The sequence below is a fragment of the Apodemus sylvaticus genome, chromosome 4, assembly GCF_947179515.1.
Source record: "Apodemus sylvaticus chromosome 4, mApoSyl1.1, whole genome shotgun sequence".
NCBI classification, from domain to species: Eukaryota; Metazoa; Chordata; class Mammalia; order Rodentia; family Muridae; genus Apodemus; species Apodemus sylvaticus.
In genome coordinates, this window is record NC_067475.1 from 157,655,239 (window position 1) to 157,676,649 (window position 21,411).

A 21,411-nucleotide genomic window follows, 5' to 3' on the forward strand; every position below is an offset into this window, starting at 1 on the left:
CTTGTAAAACAAATCAATTATGAAGATCATTCTGGAACTATTTCAAAATCTTTATTCTTTGCTTATCACTTTAGAAACAATGAGCAACACTGGAAGTAAAAGCTATGCAAATATAGAGCACAGCTCGGGGAGTTTTTCTCTTTTTAATGTTCTTCCTTGGGATTCAATCACATTGGGGGACGTAAGAGGGCTTATGGGACTTGCGGGAAGTGGGGACCCAGAAAAAGGGAAATCATTTGAAATGTAAATAAAAAATATATCAATAAAAAAAGAAGTGTCAACTAATTTATGGCTCCCATGGCTTCTATTTGATAAGAACATATATTTTAGATGTTTCCTGTCTAGATGATCCAGTTTCTTCAGATTTCAACACAGTAGTTGATGTATAGGAATGTCATTAAAATTCAGCCTGTTTGGCTTTTGCTCATTGTGTGTGCAAGAGGAATAATTCATGTGTGTTTTAGGTGTAGAAGCTAAAAACCTGTATGTTCTACTGCTGCTTTCAAACTCATGTTTTTCTTGTTTGCACTGCCGTTGCCCTTTCTATCACCCCTTCCTTCTAATAAAATATAAATTAGGTGCTTTTATCATCATGTAAATGATGATCTTCCTCCAAAAACCTACTTTATTTAAGGTAATGTAGATTAAATTGAGATATGACAAAAACTGAAAGTTACTAAATAATAGTACCAAGGTAAGATCACAGTGAATCCACTTAATTACTTTCATGACAGGGATTTGGTTTTTATTTTACTTCTCGAAGTACATAAATCAGTCAGTAACTAGAATGAATCTTAAAAGAAATAAAAACACTGTAGTAATTTTAGTTAGAAACATGAAGAATTTAGTATTAGGTTTCAGCTTGCTAATTTCAGTTCACATGCACCAATCTGATAAAAAGGAGTAAAATATTCAGAAGGGCCTTGAAAGTATAGAAGACATCGACTCTGTAATAATAAAAGGGAATTGCATTCCCATCTACAACAGCTGTTATAGATTCATTTAATGGAAAAACAAATGCTCACCTTTCATTTTAACTTCAAAAGCAACTGTAAACATAGATTAGATTTTATGTCTTTAACATTTGTGTTCAATTGTGATAAAAGTGTCAAATATACAATAGACACCACACATATACACAAATACAAATTTATAACTATATTTGGAGTAGAATTTCTCTCAGTAACATCAGTCAAAAAGAACACAAGTTTTTTTTATATGTATGTATCCATATTATTATTTGTGCATGTCTATATATGAAAACATGTATAGACATATATACTCTCTCCACATATATAAGTATACATATATATACACTAATTATTTAGGTCATGTACATACATGTTATATATTTAGATATGTACATACTGAAAAGGTGAAAGGTACAACTTGAAAGGTCAAATGACTTGGATAGATGCATGCGCTTTATTATCACATTACTATATTACAGAAATTTAGAATTCCAATGGCATGCAGTAGAAAACATTTGTACAAGCCACGTTTTATAGACACCAAACACTTTATTTATGGACTTATGTACACTGACACACCATTTACCTATTTCAAATAAAAGACTTCTGATGCATATCTATTAAAAATAATTTAGAGCAATAAATGCAACAGACCTAGTTGTATATTTGAGTTCCATTTCTCCAAATGATCTTAGAGAATTTGAATCTGTACAAACAGAATTCTTTTATAACTAACTCAGCTCAAAAGATACATTTTCTTCCGTTTAATGAAAATAGGTTCTGATCCATTTTAGAGCTGAAATGATTTTTTAAAAAAAGCTCCTTCACCTTAAATTATTTTATGCTTCCTGGGCCTTTTCTATGCCCCTGTGACTGAAAATGTCAGTTAAGATTTTACTTGTATTTGGCCCTTCTTAGAATTTCCTAGGACAAAGTTCTTCCCTGTGATGTTAGGAGACCTGTGGAAAAGGTAAGTAGCAAATGCATCGACACATCTGCAACAGCGTTAATGACATCACAAGTCATCCCCACTCACACACTGGAGAAGAGTCACACAGTGGCTTCTCTTCAGAGGCAAAAACTATTTAGGTTCACTCTAAATTCCCTACTACTATTTTCAAAGCAAACACAGCATGACATTTTGGAAAAACATAGCAATTCTTCAACAAATTTTTGCAACTAAAGTCAGTATTGGAACAGTTTCACTACAAAATCCTGTTAAGGGCTCTCAAACTTGATATTGTGAAGCAATCTAATTCCTCCATTTAAAATGTGAATGGAAATAAATGACTTAACCTGCAAATATAGAAAGCAGATGAGACTTCTTCGGTATGTTCTACACTCTGAATCATCTGTAAAGGGAGCTAAGAATGGTCCTATGGTAACACCATAGCAGATTTCAAATTTATTTAAAAGGACATCTCTTGATTATCAATTTAAAAATGAAAGTTCAACATTTCAATATCCTTACTTCTATTGATGATTCAAAGCAAACAGATAGTAACAGGTCATCCTAATGTCCACAAGAGAAGCCTATAATGTTTCTTAAAGGAGGAAAATATAATGCATTATTTTATTGGTTTAATTTCACATAATTACAACTAAGATTGATATGCATGCTTCATATTGTTTTCCAGTTAGTTAGAAGATATTGCAATCCTTTTTTTTTTTTTTTTGGCTTGTTTATATTACCTCATTGCTATCCTACTGATGAATATTCTCCAGCCTGTGTTCGTGTGTGTGTGTGTGTGTGTGTGTGTGTCTGTGTTTGTATGTGTGTGTGTGTCGGTGTTTGTGTGTGTGTGTGTGTGTGTATTTGCTTACATGGTAGGCATTTTTAACCCACAAATAAGTGTCTTTGATCTTCCTGATAAAATGGCTAGTGATAATAAAGGAAAGGAAGATTTAAAATGTGCAAAAGAGCTGAAGAAATGGCACAGTGAATAAAATACTCACTAGGTAAGTATGAGGTCCATATATGGTATCTAGTTAACAATCCCAATGTCTCTACTATTAGATGAGGGGTAAACCAGAGCAGCCAAAGGACCATAGGGCCCTTAGTCTCATATATGTCATGGCAAACAACAATGACGTTTTTATCAAACAAGAAGGAAGGTGGGGCTAAAACCTGCAGTTGTTCCATCACTCCACAGAAACACTGTGGTAGATGCACACTTTCACTAAGGCACCTCAAAAGAAGAATGCAAATTATAATTCCATTTCTGCATATTGTTAGTGCCATAGAAGAAAAGAAGACCATATTATAGCTTTTCAAAGCTATGTCAGGGTTTTAAGGGAACATGGGAGCAGAGAGATCATCCAGGAAAGAGACAGAGGTAGAACACAAACGAAATGCTGTCCAGTGGTACTAATAGAAACCAGGAAAGCAAGGCTGGCTGGAGCTCAGATTGCCATGGGCTAGGATGGGTACAGTATAGATGAAGCTAGACAGTCAGACAGGCGATGCAAGTTAAGAACGCGCTTCTGCATCTCAGGTCTTTCGGGGAGGAAGGGCAGCTTACAGAGCAGGGCCCAGTTAAAGCAAAAGGCAGCCTATGTGGGTCCAGAGGCCTGCACTTGCTGTAATGGTGTGTGGTTGCCTTTCTGAAGAGTATTTAATACCAACGTCCTGCCCGACTACAGAACTACGGTACTACTACCATGAAGAAAGCAGAAAGTGAAAAGGGAAGCGAGAAGGCATGGCATATTCTCCACAGCAGTCCCTGGACTCTAATCATTAGTTTATGAAGAAATTCCTTTTGTTCAATCCTACTAGATTTTATGCCCTTGAGTTTAGAGGCTGTCATCTTTATCTCCAATCGGCCCAAGGATCTAGCCATATTTTCAACCCGTCAGCTGCATCTTGCGGTATGAAAGATGAGTTAATTTAGAAGCTAAAGATTTGTGCAGCTAAAGCCTCACAGGGTCGTATCCAGTGCTGATTTTCATTTGCTTCTTCCTGCAGCTCTCCCTAGATGCCTTTTCACATGGGATCGTTATGTTGAGGAAGAAGTGGACACTTTTGCTTCTGTGAATACTAAAACTAGCTTGGGAGGGCTTCTGAGAATACCTAACCTAATTAAATGAAGTGTTATTAAATTTTAATTAATGTGTGCTATTCAGAATTAGTCAGATCCATAACGGTACCCATGCTTTGCAATGGTGACAAAAGCAGCTGAAACTCTCCAGGGACTTCAGCTACATTTTATTTTTAAAGGCTCGGTATATGATTTTTTCTACTAAAATAAAAACATTCCTCCTTGACCAGGGAATAATAATATTTTGCATGTGAAGAAATGCAGTCTTCTAAATTTCCAGTTCTTGAAAGCTGCTTGGTTCAAACATTGACTCCAAAAATCTGAATGGGACCAAAGTGCTGGCCGTGCTGTGACAATAATGCGGAGAGGCACCAGGAAGCAACCGTGGTATATTGCTGAAAAGCACCTGTGCTGCAGAAAACATGTAAAACCAAGCAATAAACCAGCAAGATTTAATCAGGTCTAAAATGTATTTGTGTAATGAGAGAATACCCTCTTTTTGTATTTTGTCTAATTAGTGTATGAACTAACATTTTAATACAATTACAGGTATAAATATTAACGTCCCTTAGCTTATGAAAGCATAATTTATCTTTCTCGTTTTTATGAATAATATTGCATAATACTTTTTGAAGGAAGCCTAGTAAATGACTCATTAGAGAAAGAAGCCCCACTAGTAATTTTCCATTTCTTTCATAGGCAGTATATCTAAAATGAATGTATCCTGTAGAGAGGAAAGTTTCAGATAAAGATACTAAAGAATCAATGAATCAGCAAAGAAGACACAGATGCTGTTTCCAAAATTTGACTTTGCAAAACCCTAATAGAAGCATGAACTTTAAGGTCATCCCAACTATATGAATTATTCATAAATATTTATACCAACTTCTACTTAAAAGAAGCAATGTATGAGTTTTGCCAAATCTTTAGTCACAAATACATTGACATCCCCAGAACAAAGATAATTTTAGGAAGTATTAGATTATTATATTTCACTCAAATACTGAGACTCAGTATTATCAGATTTTTCTTAAAGCTAAATGCGATTTGACCTTTTTTCTGTACTGGAAATTTAGCCTGAGGTTCTGCGTGTTCTGGGCTACTGCTTTACCCCTGAGCTATGCTGATGGGTCGTTAAGTGATAAATCTGGCCCTGACTTTTAATTAAGCATCATTATCAAGGTAGTCTATAATTGTCATTAAAATGAAATATTCAAGGAGATATTCAGTACAATTTCTATTCTGTGGTTTGATTTAAGGAAGGACAAGGGAGAGTGACTTTTTTCCCACTCTCCAATCAAATATTCAACCTTGAGTGTATCTAGTGCAGTTAGTATGAATCTTCCAGAGGTTGATCTTTCTACAGAAAGTCAAGGCTGCCTGCACCTAAATATAGAGTAATTAGCTGGTATAAGATTTAAAAACAATTCAACAGATTCTGCATTTATTTGATCATTGGCTATATTCCTCTAGAAATAATAATCCTCACATGGCCAAAGTATTAGGAAACAGGAGACAATAAAATAAAATAAAATAAAATAAAATAAAATAAAATAAAATAAAATAAAATAAAATAAAATAAAACCTTTTAACGCTCAATTCTTAGACCTAAAATTTCACTACCCATGGGTTTTGCATACAAATTTAACTATTTTCATATGTAAGGAATACTGCAAATGGCATTTTTATACAAATCAATTTTGTGTAGATGATGAGAAATTTAACTCTTAACATGTAAGTTAGACTAACTGGAGGATTACTTCACTGTTGCTCTCTGCTCGCTGAGAAACCAATTCTCGCACTCTTGGACTTGAACGCCTGTGATCCATCCAGGAATCCTGAATTAATAGTGGATTCTCACCTACAACGCTGGACGTCATCTGTTGCATGTAATTTTAAACACAAGCTTGCCCCTTGCTGGGTGGCTATGCTCCAAGACCAACCACCTCTGCGACTTCGCACCCAGCCCCCAAGGCCAAGCTGCTCTGGTCTCTGCTCCACCAAACTCCCAGCTCTGAGGCTTTTCCCTTTAAACCCTGGGAACTGTGTTCCCTCTCTACCAGCCAACAACCCTATGGCTGGTGATGCCAACGTCCACCCCAGCTGTGCCTTTTCTCCTGGGATAGAAAACAGGACACAGTTCTAACACTTTAAATCCAACCACTAACACAGTTCAGAATATGTTGCCCTAAACTGACTGACTATCCATTATCAGAACTGCCCTGGCAGCAGACACCACCAGCAGCTCTAGTTGCCCTAGGCCTTACATGCTGTCCTACTCCATTTCCCAGAAGCCAGGCCAAAAAAACCATCGCTCTACCTCTTTTCCTCCCCTTCCTCCTGGGACCCAGAAATCTCACCTTCTCTCTTAAGCTTCTGGCGTCTCTATTGACATAATCAAGAAACAGGGAACCAGATGTTAGTATCAGCTCATCCTCTTGCACTTCACATCAGGATCCTGAAGTTCTGCAGTTCTTTTAAAGCTACCTATAATTGCCTAGGTTTTAGATTATACATATGCGAGTATGTATCTAAGAAAAATCACAGGTGTGAATTAAAATTAATCCCTCCCTTTCTAGAATAATAAAGAATATAATCTTTGTTTCTAGTATGTTATTACGCAGATATAAAACTGTACATTTAAGAAAGTTATTATGTATAGGTTAATTCAATAACTGTTGATGAACTTGCTGCCCACATTTGTATACATGCATGTAATTTCAAACTTGTCCATAAGAGACAGACTTTGAAGAGCCAGTTGATTCTGTGAACTGCTTACACTTAGTTTCCTTTTTCAATTGATGTTTTAAAACATTTTGTTCTTACCAACTTACAAGGAGGTCTTCACATAAATCTTAAGAAAAATTTAAAGTGAGGCAGTCTCCTAATTGAACCCAGACTTTGCTGATGCAAGTCATCTAAGTAACCATCATTCTATGGGAACTCTCTACTTTCGTCTGTCCTTCTGGGCTGTCATACTCCTGACCTGGGAGTCAGAGCTCCTGTCTCCATGCTCACACAGTCATAAGGGAGCTGGGCTCAGAGCTCCAGTCTCCATGCTCACACAGTAATAAGGGAGCTGGGCTCAGAGCTCCAGTCTCCATGCTCACACAGTCATAAGGGAGCTGGGCTCAGAGCTCCAGTCTCCATGCTCACACAGTCATAAGGGAGCTGGGCTCAGAGCTCCAGTCTCCATGCTCACACAGTCATAAGGGAGCTGGGCTCAGAGCTCCAGTCTCCATGCTCACACAGTCATAAGGGAGCTGGGCTCAGAGCTCCAGTCTCCATGCTCACACAGTCATAAGGGAGCTGGGCTCAGAGCTCCAGTCTCCATGCTCACACAGTCATAAGGGAGCTGGGCTCAGAGCTCCAGTCTCCATGCTCACACAGTCATAAGGGAGCTGGGCTCAGAGCTCCAGTCTCCATGCTCACACAGTAGTAAGGGAGCTGGGCTCAGAGCTCCAGTCTCCATGCTCACACAGTCATAAGGGATCTGGGCTCAGAGCTCCAGTGTCCATGCTCACACAGTCATAAGGGAGCTGGGCTCAGAGCTCCAGTCTCCATGCTCACACAGTCATAAGGGAGCTGGGCTCAGAGCTCCAGTCTCCATGCTCACACAGTCATAAGGGATCTGGGCTCAGAGCTCCAGTCTCCATGCTCACACAGTCATAAGGGATCTGGGCTCAGAGCTCCAGTCTCCATGCTCACACAGTCATAAGGGAGCTGGGCTCAGAGCTCCAGTGTCCATGCTCACACAGTCATAAGGGAGCTGGGCTCAGAGCTCCAGTCTCCATGCTCACACAGTCATAAGGGATCTGGGCTCAGAGCTCCAGTGTCCATGCTCACACAGTCATAAGGGAGCTGGGCTCAGAGCTCCAGTCTCCATGCTCACACAGTCATAAGGGAGCTGGGCTCAGAGCTCCAGTCTCCATGCTCACACAGTCATAAGGGAGCTGGGCTCAGAGCTCCAGGCTCCATGCTCACACAGTAATAAGGGAGCTGGGCTCAGAGCTCCAGTCTCCATGCTCACACAGTAATAAGGGAGCTGGGCTCAGAGCTCCATGCTCCATGCTTTAGGCACTGGAGATATCTTCTGTGTCTTCTATGTCTTCAGTTTTCATCCTGATCAGACAGTAGCCTGCCTTCTTTCCTCTTTTATTACTACTTCATGCTACCATCCCTGTCTCAATCAAAATAGCACAGCTTATGTTAAATGATTGCAGTAAATGGAATTACATGGTGCTGTGAAGATACAAAGATCTCAATAGCACTCTTTAACACCCTGCTGTTCTTGCCATTTCTCAGAGAATGCAAGGCAAGGGGTCAAGTGCTGAATATTAGCTTTAATATGTACTTTTGATTATGTTTATTCCCCCCAATTTGTCTACACTAGAAAGTATACTCACACAACCCAAAATAGTTAGAAAATGTGTATATTTTAAAGAGTTATTTTTTATTTGCAATTGCTATTCCTTTTATCACATTCAAAGAGTAAAATATATATGTAGTTTTTGTGTGCCTCTATATATATTCTTTTCATTAAATTGAGTTCATTCATGTTCCTTAAATAACGTTGTTGATGCCACCATTTCCTGAGTATATTGTTTTTATTTTATATAAATGAGCATCTGTTAGTGAATAAATGTCAGCTAAATAAATAGATAAATGATTAAAAAGCGGAATCAGTGGGTGCTGGAGATACACATGAGCCTTTTATTACTCTGTGTTTAAAATTTATTTTTATGAAATCCATTTGCCCTAAAACAAAAACATCTTTGATTCAATTTTCACATGAACAAACGTTGTTTGCTTAATAAATATTGGTTAGATGCTTGAATGAAAGAATGAATAAATGAATAAATTAGTAACTAACTTTTTAATAACCTAGTCACTCATATATCTCCAATATTTAGAGCTTAAGTAAACAAAAGAATTATAGCTGATTTCTAGTTAATCATATCAATTTTTACTTGGTTAAATGCAAGTGCTTTGACAAACCACCATTGTACCTTTGTTTCCCAAAATACATATGAGAAGATACTTTGAATAAAACAGAAGAAAAGAAATCATGAATTTAAGCTAGAACTAAGGTAGTGGGTACCACCAGAGAGGCTGGAAGGAAGACAGGGGATGGAAAAATAATGTCATCATACTTTATTTTTAAAAAAATAAAAAGCATTAATTTTAAAGGATGTAACTTGACAATAGAATTCTTCCTTATTCTTACATAAAAAATAGAGTTTAGAAACTGCCTAGTGAAGTCACTGTAAAGAAAATGCATATCTAGGACTCTCTGGTGAAATAGCTTTCATCGGTCTGTGCACAGATCATAGCATGGCTACTCACATGGTCTTAGTATTCAACATTTATTATTTCATAGACTACTCCATTTTATTTTAATGGGAACAATTTTAGCCTAAGGAAAATATGATACCATATAAAAACAAAGATACATAGAAGGAAAGAAACTAGAGGCTTATTTAAAATTGATACACCATTGAGAAAACATGAACTAGGTACTCTTCTTAAAGCACAGTATATGGTCTGGGTGTAGCATCATGGCAGACCTGGCTTTGATCTTTTAGACCATGGTCTTACCTTCTTCATTCAAAGCAAGCAAGATAGCGTGTGCTACTTACAAAAATACATGCTACATGGATTGGGACAAAGAAGCTGCAGATATCCTGAAGTCTTCAGATTCGTTTTTAAAAAAGGAATGTTAAAATCTCAGTTTGAAAGTTAGTGAACTAAGTGATGATTGTATGGGAATTTATTATATAGTACATTATATAGTACATAACTGTATATAAATGTACAAAATAAACATGTATTAACTTTGTTCATTCAAATATAAAACAACTTATTAAAAGATTTGTAATGAAAAGTGAAAATGTATCTTTAATTCTGCTAAGCTGTATTCCAAAACAAATACAAATGCTCATTTAGTCATGTATGTATGTGCACTACATTTCTGTAGCTAATGGACAAAAACACTATTATTGGTAAGAAAGTAGAGCTTAAGTTTTAGCTATGTTGTCTGTGATAGCGTATGACATTATACTCTCAGGAGCTCTGCCTTGACTGTGCTTTAGTTTCAGGTCACACATTTCTCTTTTAAATTTCTTAGCATGGTTTAATGAAAGACTCCTAAATACCTACATCTCTCTCTGATTAGCTATCTTAGAAAACTAATTAAGTAATCAATAAACAGAACAGGTATAAGTCAATAGAACTGCTGATAAGAATGCATGATCTTTAACCTACAACAACACAGTTGTCAGCAATTACAGGGGAAGCTATATCTTAAAGTTCATTAAAGACACACTTGTAAAGCTATTAAATGTTATCTGGGAATGTTTCCCTACTATTTATAACAGCTTTTTATTACTAAGTTTTAGCTCACAGTTTATTTTTAGGCAAACTTATAAATAGCATTGGAACATGAAGCTCATTACAGGAGGCTGTGTCTGTCACTAATTTATTTGTTGATTAGCATATATTTACATTATTTATACTCTGCTGCAGATGTTGTTCCACTCACATGTACAAACATAACAATGCCAATAACTCAGCCCTCAGTAAGGCCTTTGTTGAGTGCGACAGACTCATAGAAAAACCTTCATTTATAGTGGTGAGTTAAATCTACGAATGTATTCTGATCTTTAGAAGCATGATGGTAATAATATTAAGATTTTTCATTAGGCGTGGGTAGGTGGTGTCAATTGCTCTTAATTCCAGCACTCTAGGCAGAGCCACTCAGGTGGTTCTCTGAGTTCGAGGCCAGCCTGGTCTACTGAGCGAGTTCCATGGCAGTCAGAGGTAAGCAGAAAATGCTATCTGGAGGGAAAAAAATACAAACAAAATGATTACTATGATATATTTTGAGGCTAGCCAGGGATGTTTCACAGAAGAAAGAAAGAGGAAAAAAAGCTAAAATTTCTGTCAGCTGCACAGTGGTGGTACGTGCCTTTAATCTCAGCACTTAGGAAGCAGAGGCATTGGATTTGTGAATCAAGGCCAGCCTGGTTAACAGAAAGAGTTCCAGTATTCCAGGATGGCAGGTGCCACACAGAGAGACCATGTCTTGGGAGAAAATAAATGATTTCTCATGTTATTTCTGGGATAACGTCACGGGTCTAATATTTGATCTTGGAAAACCACACATCACTCTGCTAGGAATCTTTATAAATGGCCACTGACACAAGGACACTAAAGAATATTTCCACTAAATTCCCAATCAACCACTCTGACAAATCTATACTGTTCTTTCTGAACTGCTGCAAACATATCTTCTATCCAAGTGGGAAACTATTGAACTCATTCATATGTTGACATAATGCATGTAAATAGCCCTCCATTGACTGTGAGACAAAACTTATTTCCGTTTCCCAAGATGTGCCCATTGAACTTGAGTTGGGAATTGTCCAGAGTCACCAAGTTATCAAGCGCTGAAGGTGAATTCAGAAACCCAGAGACATTGCAGAAGTCAGAAGGGAGAGGTACAGTCTGGAGGAAGAATAAAGGCGAGGAGGGCAGTCCTGTGTGACGTGTTCTCAAGAAAAGAAGAGCAAGCAAGTGTGTTGGGGAGTCACTGCCTCAACGGGAAGAGTAACTTCCCAATAATGCCTGCTTTAGTGACAATGTGCCAGACCCTTAAGGAAATGGCATCAAATCTCCCAGTAATGAGACCCTAAACAGAAAACCCCTGCTCTTATTGAGAGACAAAGCTATCAGTGTGGCCCTTCAGTGTCCCAGCTGTATAGTTAGTCCCAGCTGTATACCTACTCCACTAATTGTTCCAAATTTCAAGTATTTCACTGTACAATAATATTTCAAAAAGTTAAATACTGAAGATACTGTGCATATTTTGGAAATCTGTGGATTTTCTTGAATAATGGGGATTAAGATACAGATTTTAAAGTTTATTACTGAAATTCTCAATTTAAAAATGACATATTTTACATAGATAAAAATGGCTTTTATCTTTGCAGTTCACTTGTTTTATTAAATTTTCTTTTAAAAAATAAATTATTGGGGCTGAAGAGATGGCTCTGCAGTTAAGAGGATCTAGATTCAGTGACAATGTGTGAGACCTATAATTGTCTATGGGTCTAAATATTTATAATATACATAGAAATTATACTGGTTTAAAAATATATGACTTTGAGGGTCACAGACAATTGGCTAAGTTCATAGTACTTTACATGAATTCTCTCCTATTTGGCTGGTTTTAAGTTTAGTTAGAGAGATGTTGATCACCCCAAGATAAAAAAAAAAAATAGTCACTCTGCACTATTGTGGAATTTCTTGGGCTGGTAATTGCTGTGTTTCACTGACTGCACCGGGTAGGATTCTGATTGCTTTTCTCCCCTGGCAGCTTGCATAGCACCTTCTGGTACTCAACATTCAAGGAAGAGGGTTCCAAATTAGCTTTAACTCAAATGATCAAAATACCTTGCCTGAAGTGTGTTGTGTCTTCAGCAATATAGTAACACCTTCATGTTCTGGATGGCAGCTGGGGATAATAATGATAACCTATATAATTTTAGGCGTCTCATACTACCATGACATACAATGAAAATGAGGTGATCCTTGCCTGATACCCTGACTTCTGCATATAGACTGTGCCTTTTGGGGAAAGTGTTACTCTTCTATATAGCATAATTCAATTTAACACACACACACACACACACACACAAACACACACAGACACATTCCATATAAGTAAGTATCTTTAAGTAAGCTTACAAAATATGTTTTCATTTTTTTTTTTGGTTGATTGGTTGGTTGGTTGGTTGGTTGGTTGATTGGTTGGTTGGTTGGTTGGTTGGTTGGTTGGTTGGTTGGATTTTTTGAGACAAGGTTTCTTTGTATAGCCCTGACTGTCCTGGAACTCACTCTGTAGACCAGGCTGTGGCCTTGAACTCAGAAATCTGCCTCATAAGTGCTGGGATTAAAGGCATGCACAACCACTGCCCAGCAAAATAATGTTTCTTTATAGCTTTTTCAAACAACCTTAGTGTTAATTACCTGTCTTTCCCTTTCCCTCTTTATTACCCTCAGTCTGCCACTTTCAGTTAAAATCCCCACCTCCATTTTTCTCCATTTCCTCCTTCATGCCACCTGTAAATAGTAACCATTAAATTCTATCAATTTCTTCCAAGGTAAATCCAAGCTGGCATTTGTAAATTCAAAGTTCACATTCAGCCTTTTCAGGTGTACATGTACAAAGAACAATACCAATATTTATTATAAATGTGTAGTCAACAAGTCATATTATAATATTCTGCTCATTTACTGATGAAGTATTGGTGTCCCTAGCAGATCTTTATATTCAAACTGATCATTTGAAAAGTTTAAGCTAAGAGAAACATATATTTATTCCAGATTTGTATAAGACCAAATGTAATAGAGGATCTTTATATTTCTAATATGTCTATATCATATGAGATATATCTCTCAGTCAAATAAATGTAAGGAAACATTGTCTTCTGCCCTTGGGATTGGGTGAAAGAGGTCGTTTTCTGCCTTCTTAGCATGCAGCACTCTGGAAATGGAATAGCATAATTAACATATAGATCCTTGGGCATTTTTCTAGCAAAGGGGAGAGAAACGTAGTAAGCAGGGTGAAATATCACAGCTATAGATTGTATGTACCCAGGGATTTAAGTGTGTGATCTTATATATTGCTCACTGAGATAATTTTGCTTGCTTGAGAATTTTTTAGCTTTTAATTCTCTCATCTGGGTTAATTCTCTCGCCTGAGTTTATTTTAGAGGAATTTCCATGAATGTAATAATGACAACCTCTTCATGGAACTTCCATTCAGCCAATCGCATACGCAGGTCATTACTTCATATGGTGCACACCACTGCCTTTCCTGAACAATGTACATGAACATACATGTGTTTGTCATGTATTCTCAAAACACCTTCTTCCTTCATAGACACTCTGAGACCAACTCTTCCTTTCCTGTCTCTATTCTCCAGTCCATACAAGATCAAGATAAACAACGAACAGGCAAAGATTGGCAGCCATGGAGGAGAGCACTGGGTGGAGCAGTCAGAATTCACAGATAACACTGCTAAGAAATGCAAGGCTGCACACAATTGTGATAGATTTATTTCTGTGAATGTATGGATTTGTCCTTACTATGACATAACTTGCAGGCTCCAGTATAGAAAAATGGCATCTAAACACAACAAAAGATTATGGTCCATGTAGAAAGAGAATAGAAACTCTCTACTATGCCACTCAGCTTCTCCAAGGATAACCAACCAGCCATCACTGTCTGTAGTAATATGCAACAGAGGGTAATAGGATAGCTCTTATTCTCAGAAGCCCCTTACTCTAAGCACTTTACTTGTTCTTTGTGACAACAATTATAATCAATGATTTCTTCAATGGGAAGAATAAAGAAACAATTGAATCACCTCCATATCCTTGACTTGTTTTTTCAGCAAGTTCTGGAATATTATAGCAAATCCTACCCAATTCTAGTGAAGCTTTTCTACTCTGACAAATTTGAAAATCAAATTTTCAGTTCTTGACAAACTCTGACCTTAAGTCCCCTGGCTCAAAGATATAGTCAAATATTCACAAGAAAGCAATCTCTCTTGCTCGGATATGGAAAATATTCAGCTTTGCCAGATTAAACATTTGGTAATGTTTAGACAAGAGAATGCTTGAGACTATATAATCTACTATACAACCTCTTCAGACATCTGCCTACCAATGTAGTTCTTGGTCATGCATGTCTAACTTTCTTGGATTTCTGATATAGAGCATTCTAACACTCCAACTACAAACACCTGCCCTAGAGTTTCTGCTCACAAAAAAAACTGCAATGGCAGGAAAACCTGAAATCTTGCCAGATTTTTTTTTCTTTAATCTCCCCCTCCTTCTCCTCTTTCTTCTTCTTTTACTATGTACTCTTAGGAATGAGTTGGTAGCCTGCTTTCACAACTAGTTTTCCAGTCACCAATTCAAATCAATAGGAATTGGTAAACACCTTCCCCACCCAGTTTCAATGCCAGTAGAGTCCTAATATTGTTAGTAGTATTTGAAATACTGAATTTACCTAGAGTTGAGTACTGCTGACTATAATACCATACACATGCAAGATTCAGCCTCAATTTCTGTTATTATAATATATAGATATGTATATAATAGAAATATATACTCACAGATATATTTCTACATGCATGTCATTGTTTATTAGATATCAATTGTGTATTTACATATTCATAATTTATCCATTTCTACTTCCACTCCATTTACAATACAACATTGTCAATTTCATTACCTTTTTTTGCCATCTACATGCCAGTGACATTTTCTAGCACTGGCTTTTGAACAAAGCAACGAAATAAATCAAAAAAGAAGAAATGTGAATATAAAAATTCTCATTATTCTTATAAAGGCATGAGAGGGAAGAAACTCTTGCCATTCTTTATGCACTGTGCAAAGGAAACAGACAACATACTGCCAAGAGAAGTACATAATTTTTCCTCAGGGTGAATGACTACTCAAAGCAGGTCGCTTTAGTATAAAACGCAAGGGCTTGTTTTATCAGAAAGAAATTGAAAATGGGATTTCATGTATCATCAAATCTGAAGAGAGAAGTGAGAGGGTGAAGGAGGAAGCAGGTGAGGGAGGACTCTGTGCTTCCAGGGCAGATAATGCGTCTCAGCACTTGCCCTGAAATTTCAGGAAAGGAAGAAATCAGTGTCTGTTACAAAATTTCAATCTGTGAGAACTCCAGAGAGAGGACAGAAAGTTAACACCAGTAATATAATAATCATACACATCCACTGTTCAACATGTTTTCATGGTTTGCGACAGTTTACCAAATATTTGGATGAACTGCTACATTCAATAAATTTGCAATCATAAATAATTTGATACATCAAAGAAAACTATGTAGGTGTTTGAATCATGTCAAAATAATAATAATAAAAAGAACGAAAAGACTGAGAATTCAGTTGAAATGTTAAATCAGGCCAAGAGATTATTAGGAGAAATGCATAAGCCTCGTGTGCATAATAATAAAGGACTACATTCAGGAGAGCATATCGCTGGGAATCTTCTAGGACTGAGATTTAGTTGATTATATAACTCTGATTAATAATGATTAATAGATACTAACATCAGGATTAATAATTTCTCTCCATCCCTCATTTTCGCTCCTCCAGCCAACCCATCTTCGCCTCATCGTCCTCCCCTCCATTCCTTCCTCCCTCCAGTCCTCTCTCCCTCACTCTCTTCCTTGCTCTTTCTTTCCTTCTCCTTTCTCTTCTATTCATTTCTTCTTTCCATTTTCCCCAATTTGTTTCCCTCCTAGAAACTTCAAAGACAGAAGCATGATGTGTAGATTAAAAAATGCATGAAAAGATATTTTGCTGGAATCTGATGTCACCTATTTCATCTGTATGTTCTCCATTAGTTGTATTTTGATAGTAAAAAAAATTAATCTATGCAACAGAAAATAAAAAAAACAGGATAATATTGACTTGGATCATTTTAAACCAAGATTTCTGGTATATCAAATTATAAACTGCAAACAACATAAGTTTGTTGTGTATTTATGTTACATATACATATGTAAATATGTATATATATGTAACATATATATATTTTACATATAGAGTAATAGTATGTTATTCTTACCTGAATATTATATAATCATCATAGATAATATATAAAATGTCATAATATGATTTACTTACTAGGTTTGAGCCATTTTAAATATGAGATATGATCTTAAGGAAACAATATCTTATCATAGAAAGCACAATTATTTTCTTGCCCAAGGCCCTACAAAGGTACATACATTTTATTGATTATAAATGAAGGCCAAAATTACAGTTAAAAAATGCCAGCCATGTGAACCTTCTTAGTCCTTTTTCATTTCACATTATTTACACATTTGTTGATACCTTTTTTCTGATATACCATATTGAAATAATTTGCTTACAGAAATGTCTCATTTATATAAATTTCAGGTCATAATTTTAGCCTGTCAACCAAATATAATGGTGTCTATTTAGGAATAACAATCATTTATTTTAAAAAGTGGGAATACAAAAAATACATGGAGAAGAAAATTATCTAGATAGTATAGAAATCAAGAATAGTACTATGATAATACAGTAATGTAATGCTCTCTAGATAAGAGTAGTATTTTAATAATTCAGTAACATTCACTTTATTAAAGATACAGAATGTAGCTCTCTATCTGTAAAATGATTGGCATATTTTTTCTTGAAACTACCACTTGTAATAAGCTTTATATATTTCTTCTTTCTTGTGATACATGTTTCTTTGTGAGAAATATTGAAGACAAAGGCCATAAAATATACAAACAATAAATAGATATAGAAGTATTAATTCCATACTGTCTTAGCAGAGCAGGTTAGAGCATACAATATTTTATACTCTGATGTGTTATGGGCAAATTGTGTGCTAGAGGGAGATGGGCTTCATGGGTTAGATGCTTCTCTTACTATATAGTATAGAGAAATTTTAGTGCAACAAAACATGGCTTCTGTGGCCAGGGATGGCATCCGAAGACCTAAGTCAGTGTGATCTGGCTGGAATGCAGACACACTGCATACCTTTAATATCTTTGGCTGGAATAGAGACATGCTCTTAGTACATATTGAGGTAAAAGTAGTTTGGAGAAGGAAGCAGCTGTGTTTGAAACTGATGTCTAATTTGAGTGACAGATAAAGTGATGAGTCAGAAAGATCTGACGGAATGAGTCACAGATAGGATAAGCCCAACTGTAACAAGAATGGACAAGAAAGAGAAGACAGAAGAGAGAGTGCAGTGTTGTGTCTGGAAGTTTTAGTGGGATAGTTTTTACAGAAACAAGTGACAGAGAGAAAAAGCCAGATGAGCCAGAGGATTAGAGAGACTGCCAGAATTAGCTTCAGACCAAGCAGAGCAATTCAGTAAGAAGCTGAGAGAGGCCAGTATGAATCAGTGATCCTGGAGAGGAGTTTGAGCCAAAACAGCTGATTTAAAGCAGCCAGCAAAATCTCAGAAAGAAATAAAAAGGGTGAGCTTATTTAGCAATAAGCCTCCAAGATGAAAATTGCATCTGGTGAATAAAAGTTACTTTTACATTCCTGTAGTCTATCACATCTTTATCCTATAAATAGCTATTTTTCTTTCTTTCATAGGAATGATTGTTCCTATTCAAGAGAATACCCATTATTCAATATTTTACCAAATCAGTAGCTATATCATTTGTCTGAAGCCAAAAAGAAGAAAAGCCATCTCATACAGATGCACTCTCTCCTACCTCAGTTGAATGAAGAACATTAATGGTAAAGATACAAAGTATTCCTGTGAACCAAATACTGCCTACTTGTCACTGTTTGTATACTGTATGGAGTTTTCACCACTTCTAAACTATCAAATAGATATACATTTTCTTTCAAAACACTATATGAAGAGAAAAATAGAATAAAAAAAGATGTTCCTAAAATAGCAACTCACTATAGAATTACAAAGAAGCAAAGCATGTATGAAAAGTTCAGTTGCACTGGCAACTGAAATTGTGATACGGTATTCTTTACTTAATAATTGTCCACAAAATAAAGTCAGAGTTATTCCTTTTTAGCAATTGTACACTGGTGCATAAACAAAATAAAGAACTCTTATAGGTTATTTGCAGAGATATAAATTTTAAAACATAGCACTTTAGAGAGCAGTTTTCCAAATGAATTGACTGTTTTAAAAACACTGCCCCCTAGCATAGCAAACCACAACTCTTCTTGAAGAATGAATACAAATCCTGCATTAAACAGAGCCTTCTGTGTGTTCCCTCAGCCTAAGAAGGCCACATACTGGCATCTGATGAAACCCTGATCTCACTTTCCTTAGAGCTGTGCTTATCTCTTTCTTTCTTTCTTTCTTTCTTTCTTTCTTTCTTTCTTTCTTTCTTTCTTTCTTTCTTTCTTTCTTTCTTTCTTTCTTTCTTTCTTTCTTTTCTTTCTTTCCACTAGCTGGTCCATATTGTTGTTCCTCCTATAGGGCTGCTAACCACTTTAGCTCCTTGAGTCCTCAGTGTTCTAATGCTAGGGCCCTTTAAAACAGTTCCATTTTCTCATGTTCTAATTATCCCCAAGCATAATATTTTGTTGTTACTTCATATCTGTAATTTGCTAATGTTATAAATAACCAATAAAAAACAAAGCAAAATAAAAATTAGAAATCAAAAAAACTTAAGAACTCATTAGAGCATGTGCTTTCAGAAACCTGAGATGATAATACTTTTCTTCTCTCCTTTGAGATCACACATTTCTTAAAAGAGGTTTTGGCTTGATTCACAACATGAGACCCTGAGGACTGATTTCTCAAGAAACTGGAAACATTTTTTAAACATATAAAATACTTCCAGTTTTTGCTGATGGGAACCAGCATATATTTGCAGAGTGGAGTCTTGTTCCAAATCATACAATTACATTGTTGTTCAAAGATGAAAGAATTTTATTACCCACTTAGTAAAGCCACTGCACTGACACTTGTGTTATATGGTTGTCTTCTTATTTCAGCACAAAACAACAACAACAAACAACAATAACAACAACAACAAAAAAAAAAAAACAAATCCCTTCCTTCCAAGTCTTTCAGTAGAATGTCTTTTTGTACTAGCTTGAAATTAAGTTTTTTTGCTGTTCAAATTCATTCAGTGCAAATTTCTTCATTGATTATCCTATTACCTGTAACAGTAAACAAGTAAAGGTTTAATGGACAAGACTATCAAAAACTAAAATTAGTTTTGACTATTGAAAAACAAAATTACTAGAGAAAACTGTTTCTAGCATTTTATGAGTCTCTATATGCAGATTTGGGGATAGAGAAATAAAATTTAAATGAAAATATTTTACATACTTTCAACTCTTTAGGTCAACATCTGAGTTAGCTACTTGCAGTATGAAATGGGGCAAGAAAATGCAATGCATGATATGCAAGTCAAAACACAAAATAAATTAAATTAAAAGAATACAGCATAACATTTCAAATCTACTGATGTAGAGTTCTATGTAATTGATAGATATGACATTCTACAACTATTTATATAACAAATTAAGTCCTTGTCATGGTCTGAGCAGATAAAAATTGAAGAGGAAAGAGTCAGCAGTGATGACGTGACAGATGTCTTCAGTGATCTGAGTAACAGAGGCCTAAGAGAGCCCAGAGCACAGTGGCCTGTTAGCTTGACAGCCATAGGGTACAGAGTGAGGAAGAAGATCATAAAGTGGAGCCAGAGTACAGCCCAAATCAACATTTTTGAGCTTTAAATATCAAGAGAACTTGGAGAACTGTTGTTATAACCAATACATTGTCACCTACATATAACTCACAATGTTTAATCAGTCAGACTTGTACCCAAAGATAGGTCCACTGGACCTGGGATAATCTCCTTACTTCTTTCATTCCAGATGACCCTTGTTGTGCATAGTTCATTGATGTTTGATGGTGATAATATTTTATGTCAGTAAATAAAGAACGAGGTGATGTGGAGTTAATAATGAGAAGACTGGCATCCGTGATTATTCTTCAACCCCAAAGACAAGTATATCCCATTTTTCTAGATCCCATTCAACTATCACATATCCTAGATTTCTTCATTCCTGTATGCAGGAGATCTTGTAGAGTAAAACATGCACAATTTTCAGGAATCTATTTGCCCACACACCCTCTCTCCTGACAGAACCATGTGTGTTCTTTGGTGATTGGATTCTTGTTTTACATTTTTTAATTGGATATTTTATTTATTTGCATTTCAAATGTTATTCCCTTTCCTGGTTTCCCCTCTCAAAACCCCCTATCCCATCTATCTTAGTCAGGGTTTCTATTCCTGCACAAACTTCATGACCAAGAAGCAAGTTGGGGACGAAAGGTTTTATTGAGCTTACACTTCCATGCTACTGTTTATCACTAAAAGAAGTCAGGACTGGAACTCAAGCAGGTCAGGAAGCAGGAGCTGATGCAGAGGCCATGGAGGGATGTTTCATACTGGCTTGCTTCCCCTGGCTTGCTCAGCCTGCTCTCTTACAGAACCCAGGACTACCACCCCAGAGATGGTACCACCCACAAGGGGCCCTCCCCCCTTGATCACTAATTGAGAAAATGCCCCACAGCTGGTTCTCATGGAGGCACTGCCCCAACTGAAGCTCCTTTCTCTGTAATAACTCCAGCCTGTGTCAAGTTGACACACAAAACAAGCCAGTACACCATCCCCTTTCCCCTGCTTCTATTAGGGTGCTCTCCCACCCACCTACCCACTCCCACCTCACCACCCTGGCATTCCCCTACACTGGGGCATCGAGCATTCATAGGACTAAGGGACTCTCCTCCCATTGATGCCAGATGAGGCCATCCTCTGC